Source organism: Sebastes fasciatus, chromosome 16 (genome assembly GCF_043250625.1).
Source record: "Sebastes fasciatus isolate fSebFas1 chromosome 16, fSebFas1.pri, whole genome shotgun sequence".
Taxonomy (NCBI): domain Eukaryota; kingdom Metazoa; phylum Chordata; class Actinopteri; order Perciformes; family Sebastidae; genus Sebastes; species Sebastes fasciatus.
In genome coordinates, this window is record NC_133810.1 from 32,584,284 (window position 1) to 32,593,241 (window position 8,958).

Below are 8,958 nucleotides of genomic sequence, written 5' to 3' on the forward strand. Positions count from 1 at the left end.
TGACACCATTGATCATGATATATTATTCAATAAAATGGAAAGGTATGGTATAAGAGGGGTAGTGCTGAACTGGTTGAGAAGTTATATAGGAAACAGGCAGCAGTACGTGCAAATGGGGGACTACAAATCAACATGCTCAGGTATTACTTGTGGGGTCCCGCAGGGATCAGTATTGGGTCCAAAATTGTTTATTATGTATATAAATGACATAGGTAGGGTATCAAGGACACTGAATTTAGTTTTATTTGCAGATGACACAAATATTTTTTGTTCTGGGGAAAATCTGCAGCAGCTTTTGGAGGTGGCCACATCAGAAATCAGAAAATTGCAACGGTGGTTTGACAGAAATAAATTGTCATTAAATTTGGACAAAACTAAATTTATGTTATTTGGAAACCAAAAAATAGACATACCAGTACAAATGATAATAGATGATGTGACTATTGAAAGAGTATATGTAAATACATTTCTGGGTGTAATACTGGACGACAAAATCTGCTGGAAACCTCAGATAAATTATGTAAGAACAAAGCTGGCAAAGAGCATAGCAGTCTTAGGGAAAACAAGACACACACTGGAGCATAAATCACTGCACATTCTGTATTCTTCACTTGTATCACCATATCTGAATTACTGTGTAGAAGTTTGGGGTAACACTTATAAAAGCAACTTACAACCATTATGCATACTACAGAAGAGAGCAATCAGGATAGTAAATAATGTGGGATATAGGGAACACACCAACACACTGTTTTTAAAGTCACATGCATTGAAATTTATGGATTTGGTCAAATTTAAAACCGCAATAATTATGTTTAAAGCAAGACATAATTCACTTCCGGGCAATATTCAAAAAATGTTTTGTGACAGGGAGGGGGGTTATAATTTAAGAGGAAAATTTAATTTTAAAAAGCATTGTGTTCATACAAAAAAGAAGAGTATGTGTATTTCAGTCTGTGGGGTGGATTTGTGGAATGGGTTAGGTGATGGGTTGAAGGGGAGCACAAATATAAATCAATTTAAAAAGCTATACAAGAAAGATATTTTTGGGAGGTACATGGTTGAAGAAGAGTTGTGTTAAAGGCTGGTTATATACTTTTTAACTGCGGATGTATTTGTGGGTTGTAAATAAACTTGGGATGCTGTTCATATATTCAACTTGGGATGTAAATAAATCTGGGATAGTTTTTATATTATATTATATTATCATTCTATGATATATGAGTTAATAGAGGAGAAGTGAGAAAGGGGTAGGGTAATATAAGTTTTTCTTCTACCTACTCCTTTTCGGAAACTATAACTCTTGTTTTGTTTGTTATTATTTTGTATCTGTTTTTATTTATTATATGTTTGAAATAAAGTCTTTCATTCATTAAAGTCTTTCATTCATACTACAGTAGGTAGGTGAAGCCGGGTATACTACAGTAGGTAGGTGAAGCCAGGTATACTACAGTAGGTAGGTGAAGCCAGGTATACTACAGTAGGTAGGTGAAGCCACTACAGCAGGTAGGTGAAGCCAGGTATACTACAGTAGGTAGGTGAAGCCACTACAGTAGGTAGGTGAAGCCAGGTATACTACAGTAGGCAGGTGAAGCCAGGTATACTACAGTAGGTAGGTGAAGCCAGGTATACTACAGTAGGCAGGTGAAGCCAGGTATACTACAGTAGGTAGGTGAAGCCAGGTATACTACAGTAGGTAGGTGAAGCCACTACAGTAGGTAGGTGAAGCCAGGTATACTACAGTAGGTAGATGAAGCCAGGTATACTACAGTAGGTAGGTGAAGCCAGGTATACTACAGTAGGTAGGTGAAGCCGGGTATACTACAGTAGGTAGGTGAAGCCACTACAGTAGGTAGGTGAAGCCAGGTATACTACAGTAGGTAGGTGAAGCCAGGTATACTACAGTAGGTAGATGAAGCCAGGTATACTACAGTAGGTAGGTGAAGCCAGGTATACTACAGTAGGTAGATGAAGCCAGGTATACTACAGTAGGTAGATGAAGCCAGGTATACTACAGTAGGTAGGTGAAGCCACTACAGTAGGTAGGTGAAGCCAGGTATACTACAGTAGGTAGGTGAAGCCAGGTATACTACAGTAGGTAGATGAAGCCAGGTATACTACAGTAGGTAGGTGAAGCCACTACAGTAGGTAGGTGAAGCCAGGTATACTACAGTAGGTAGGTGAAGCCAGGTATACTACAGTAGGTAGATGAAGCCAGGTATACTACAGTAGGTAGGTGAAGCCACTACAGTAGGTAGGTGAAGCCAGGTATACTACAGTAGGTATGTGAAGCCAGGTATACTACAGTAGGTAGGTGAAGCCGGGTATACTACAGTAGGTTGGTGAAGCCAGGTATACTACAGTAGGCAGGTGAAGCCAGGTATACTACAGTAGGTATGTGAAGCCAGGTATACTACAGTAGGTATGTGAAGCCGGGTATACTACAGTAGGTAGGTGAAGCCAGGTATACTACAGTAGGTAGGTGAAGCCAGGTATACTACAGTAGGTAGGTGAAGCCAGGTATACTACAGTAGGTAGGTGAAGCCAGGTATACTACAGTAGGTAGGTGAAGCCAGGTATACTACAGTAGGTAGGTGAAGCCGGGTATACTACAGTAGGTTGGTGAAGCCAGGTATACTACAGTAGGCAGGTGAAGCCAGGTATACTACAGTAGGTATGTGAAGCCAGGTATACTACAGTAGGTATGTGAAGCCGGGTATACTACAGTAGGTAGGTGAAGCCAGGTATACTACAGTAGGTAGGTGAAGCCAGGTATACTACAGTAGGTAGGTGAAGCCAGGTATACTACAGTAGGTAGGTGAAGCCAGGTATACTACAGTAGGTAGGTGAAGCCAGGTATACTACAGTAGGTAGGTGAAGCCACTACAGCAGGTAGGTGAAGCCAGGTATACTACAGTAGGTATGTGAAGCCAGGTATACTACAGTAGGTAGGTGAAGCCACTACAGCAGGTAGGTGAAGCCAGGTATACTACAGTAGGTAGGTGAAGCCACTACAGTAGGTAGGTGAAGCCAGGTATACTACAGTAGGCAGGTGAAGCCAGGTATACTACAGTAGGTAGGTGAAGCCAGGTATACTACAGTAGGCAGGTGAAGCCAGGTATACTACAGTAGGTAGGTGAAGCCGGGTATACTACAGTAGGTTGGTGAAGCCAGGTATACTACAGTAGGCAGGTGAAGCCAGGTATACTACAGTAGGTATGTGAAGCCAGGTATACTACAGTAGGTATGTGAAGCCGGGTATACTACAGTAGGTAGGTGAAGCCAGGTATACTACAGTAGGTAGGTGAAGCCAGGTATACTACAGTAGGTTGGTGAAGCCAGGTATACTACAGTAGGCAGGTGAAGCCAGGTATACTACAGTAGGTATGTGAAGCCAGGTATACTACAGTAGGTATGTGAAGCCGGGTATACTACAGTAGGTAGGTGAAGCCAGGTATACTACAGTAGGTAGGTGAAGCCAGGTATACTACAGTAGGTAGGTGAAGCCAGGTATACTACAGTAGGTAGGTGAAGCCAGGTATACTACAGTAGGTAGGTGAAGCCAGGTATACTACAGTAGGTAGGTGAAGCCACTACAGCAGGTAGGTGAAGCCAGGTATACTACAGTAGGTATGTGAAGCCAGGTATACTACAGTAGGTAGGTGAAGCCACTACAGCAGGTAGGTGAAGCCAGGTATACTACAGTAGGTAGGTGAAGCCACTACAGTAGGTAGGTGAAGCCAGGTATACTACAGTAGGCAGGTGAAGCCAGGTATACTACAGTAGGTAGGTGAAGCCAGGTATACTACAGTAGGCAGGTGAAGCCAGGTATACTACAGTAGGTAGGTGAAGCCAGGTATACTACAGTAGGTAGGTGAAGCCACTACAGTAGGTAGGTGAAGCCAGGTATACTACAGTAGGTAGATGAAGCCAGGTATACTACAGTAGGTAGGTGAAGCCAGGTATACTACAGTAGGTAGGTGAAGCCGGGTATACTACAGTAGGTAGGTGAAGCCACTACAGTAGGTAGGTGAAGCCAGGTATACTACAGTAGGTAGGTGAAGCCAGGTATACTACAGTAGGTAGATGAAGCCAGGTATACTACAGTAGGTAGGTGAAGCCAGGTATACTACAGTAGGTAGATGAAGCCAGGTATACTACAGTAGGTAGATGAAGCCAGGTATACTACAGTAGGTAGGTGAAGCCACTACAGTAGGTAGGTGAAGCCAGGTATACTACAGTAGGTAGGTGAAGCCAGGTATACTACAGTAGGTAGATGAAGCCAGGTATACTACAGTAGGTAGGTGAAGCCACTACAGTAGGTAGGTGAAGCCAGGTATACTACAGTAGGTAGATGAAGCCAGGTATACTACAGTAGGGAGGTGAAGCCAGGTATACTACAGTAGGTATGTGAAGCCAGGTATACTACAGTAGGTAGGTGAAGCCGGGTATACTACAGTAGGTTGGTGAAGCCAGGTATACTACAGTAGGCAGGTGAAGCCAGGTATACTACAGTAGGTATGTGAAGCCAGGTATACTACAGTAGGTATGTGAAGCCGGGTATACTACAGTAGGTAGGTGAAGCCGGGTATACTACAGTAGGTTGGTGAAGCCAGGTATACTACAGTAGGTAGATGAAGCCGGGTATACTACAGTAGGTAGGTGAAGCCGGGTATACTACAGTAGGTAGATGAAGCCGGGTATACTACAGTAGGTAGGTGAAGCCGGGTATACTACAGTAGGTAGGTGAAGCCAGGTATACTACAGTAGGTAGGTGAAGCCAGGTATACTACAGTAGGTAGGTGAAGCCACTACAGTAGGTAGATGAAGCCGGGTATACTACAGTAGGTAGATGAAGCCGGGTATACTACAGTAGGTAGGTGAAGCCGGGTATACTACAGTAGGTAGATGAAGCCGGGTATACTACAGTAGGTAGGTGAAGCCACTACAGTAGGTAGATGAAGCCAGGTATACTACAGTAGGTAGGTGAAGCCGGGTATACTACAGTAGGTAGGTGAAGCCAGGTATACTACAGTAGGTAGGTGAAGCCACTACAGTAGGTAGATGAAGCCGGGTATACTACAGTAGGTAGATGAAGCCGGGTATACTACAGTAGGTAGGTGAAGCCGGGTATACTACAGTAGGTAGATGAAGCCGGGTATACTACAGTAGGTAGGTGAAGCCGGGTATACTACAGTAGGTAGGTGAAGCCATGTATACTACAGTAGGTAGGTGAAGCCGGGTATACTACAGTAGGTAGATGAAGCCGGGTATACTACAGTAGGTAGATGAAGCCGGGTATACTACAGTAGGTAGGTGAAGCCGGGTATACTACAGTAGGTAGGTGAAGCCAGGTATACTACAGTAGGCAGGTGAAGCCATGTATACTACAGTAGGTAGGTGAAGCCAGGTATACTACAGTAGGGAGGTGAAGCCAGGTATACTACAGTAGGTAGGTGAAGCCAGGTATACTACAGTAGGTAGGTGAAGCCAGGTATACTACAGTAGGGAGGTGAAGCCAGGTATACTACAGTAGGTAGGTGAAGCCAGGTATACTACAGTAGGGAGGTGAAGCCAGGTATACTACAGTAGGTAGGTGAAGCCGGGTATACTACAGTAGGTAGATGAAGCCGGGTATACTACAGTAGGTAGATGAAGCCGGGTATACTACAGTAGGTAGGTGAAGCCGGGTATACTACAGTAGGTAGGTGAAGCCATGTATACTACAGTAGGTAGGTGAAGCCATGTATACTACAGTAGGTAGGTGAAGCCAGGTATACTACAGTAGGTAGGTGAAGCCGGGTATACTACAGTAGGTAGGTGAAGCCGGGTATACTACAGTAGGTAGATGAAGCCGGGTATACTACAGTAGGTAGGTGAAGCCGGGTATACTACAGTAGGTAGGTGAAGCCATGTATACTACAGTAGGTAGGTGAAGCCATGTATACTACAGTAGGTAGGTGAAGCCAGGTATACTACAGTAGGGAGGTGAAGCCAGGTATACTACAGTAGGTAGGTGAAGCCAGGTATACTACAGTAGGTAGGTGAAGCCATGTATACTACAGTAGGTAGGTGAAGCCAGGTATACTACAGTAGGGAGGTGAAGCCAGGTATACTACAGTAGGGAGGTGAAGCCAGGTATACTACAGTAGGGAGGTGAAGCCAGGTATACTACAGTAGGGAGGTGAAGCCAGGTATACTACAGTAGGGAGGTGAAGCCAGGTATACTACAGTAGGTAGGTGAAGCCGGGTATACTACAGTAGGTAGGTGAAGCCATGTATACTACAGTAGGTAGGTGAAGCCAGGTATACTACAGTAGGGAGGTGAAGCCAGGTATACTACAGTAGGTAGGTGAAGCCAGGTATACTACAGTAGGGAGGTGAAGCCACTACAGTAGGTAGGTGAAGCCAGGTATACTACAGTAGGTAGGTGAAGCCAGGTATACTACAGTAGGGAGGTGAAGCCAGGTATACTACAGTAGGTAGGTGAAGCCAGGTATACTACAGTAGGGAGGTGAAGCCAGGTATACTACAGTAGGGAGGTGAAGCCAGGTATACTACAGTAGGTAGGTGAAGCCAGGTATACTACAGTAGGGAGGTGAAGCCAGGTATACTACAGTAGGTAGGTGAAGCCAGGTATACTACAGTAGGGAGGTGAAGCCAGGTATACTACAGTAGGGAGGTGAAGCCAGGTATACTACAGTAGGGAGGTGAAGCCAGGTATACTACAGTAGGTAGGTGAAGCCAGGTATACTACAGTAGGTAGGTGAAGCCGGGTATACTACAGCAGGTAGGTGAAGCCGGGTATACTACAGTAGGTAGGTGAAGCCAGGTATACTACAGTAGGTAGATGAAGCCGGGTATACTACAGTAGGTAGGTAGTATTATTGTGTCATGCAGGATAAGTGCTCAGCCTACATGGACTTCTAAGACTCCATAAATAATAAATGCTGCTGCAGTGGGGAGGTATCTGCTGGACATGAACAGAACTTCTAGTATTTAACATTACGATGCAAACAAAGAGCTTTGTAGTCTGTCCTGGACCACAATCATCAACCCAGTCACCAGGAAACTGCTTATCATTGTACGTTTCTGTAAACCGCTGGATACGCTGCACGCCCACATCTCTCAACCAAAAATATGTTCCATAAATACGTGTCATATCAGCCTCGTATCAACGCACAACGCCACGTGGTTAACGTTGTGAAACTCACAGAAACAATGGAACTGTGCTACCGTTCACACCCTAATGAACCCTCCTGCACTATTTATCCTGCACCACATCTGTGTCTCCAGTGTAAGGAACTGAACCAGGGACTCCAGCTTCTTTCAACCCTTCCCACCGCTCTCTGACTGAGGAAGAGGAGGACTGACTGTAGGAGAGAGGAGCAGAGAGACGGAGGCATCGTGTTTGTGTCTTGTCGGAGGTGATCAGCGTCTGAGGCAGCACAGAAAGGCCGAGGAGGAGGGAGAGATGAGCTCTGGTTGTCTGGTCCGCTGACTGACAGCTCCGGCATCCCGTCGGCTGACCTCAGGGGTCCAACAAGGTTAACTGACTGCATTGTTAGGGACAGACGGCTCCGTCCTTTGGAAGAGCAAGCGGGGGTGAGAGGAGAGATAGATGAGGATACCGTGAAGGGAGAAGTCATAAAAGCAAATAGGGAGACTGACGTGGATGTACTCCGTCCTCCCCCAACACTCTCCTGGATACGCTGAATCTCTCCAGTACCACCAGGGAGCAGACGCTGAGGCCACGCTACAGGATATTAACGCTGATTGGAATAAATAATAATGTGAAACAAACCTACAGCAAGGTAGCAGCTCTCACTCCCACTACACAACATGCCTAGCCCAGACAACACACAGTCCTGTTAAGGTAACAACGCTCATATCACACGTTTCATTACGGGGAAACTCACTGGGATTCATGTTAAAGTGCAAACAGCAACAACAGACATGACAATATATTAATATATAAGAGCACACATGACTCTGGCTATTAGAGATGCACCGATACCGATACCAGTATCAGGTCCGATACTGTGCTCATGTACTCGTACTCGCAAAGCGGCTCCGATACCACTTTACGGTGGTGCACCCGACGCCGCTGTGCCGGGATCCCACCTCAGCCGGCGCGCGTCGGCCCTCACTTTCATTGCGTCACGGGGTTTTGCTTGCACCCTCTGACTCACATGTGCGTTACACTCCTTGGTCCGTGTTTCAAGACGGGTCAGGTGGGTTGCAGACATCGCCGCAGAGGTTTAGGCAACACAACCACTTAGTCCGGGTTAGGAGACGTTAGTGGTCAACGTTAACTTCACTGACTGGAGGCTCACAGAGCTGACGGGACTGACCATAAGATAAGATAAGATAAACCTTTATTGTCCCTGTGGGGACATTTTGTCCTGGACTCCGTCCAACTGCAGTTACAAACATTAAATTAAAACAACAACAACAAGAATGATAAATGAGTCCGCTTAAAACACAGAAACAGATGTTTCAACACGTACACAGTCCACGTACATAAAGGCACATACCATCACACACACCACGGCAGGTAGTGCACAGCACCGTCTGGCCCAATATCACACAGATACAACATATAGCCCCGTCCTAACATACCGTATATAACGACCAGTCACATGACCACGGGCTGAAACGAACTGATACACATATATTATTATGATAGATTATATATATATATATATACACACAGTATATATATATACACTGTACAGCATATAACTATATATATACTGTATATATATAGTTATATGCTGTACAGTGTATATATATATAACTATACATATACTGTATAAACACCACATATATATATACATATATATATATATATATATATATATATATATGTATGTATATATGTATATATATGCATATATACATATGTATATATATACATATGTATATATGTATATATATGTATACATACATATATAC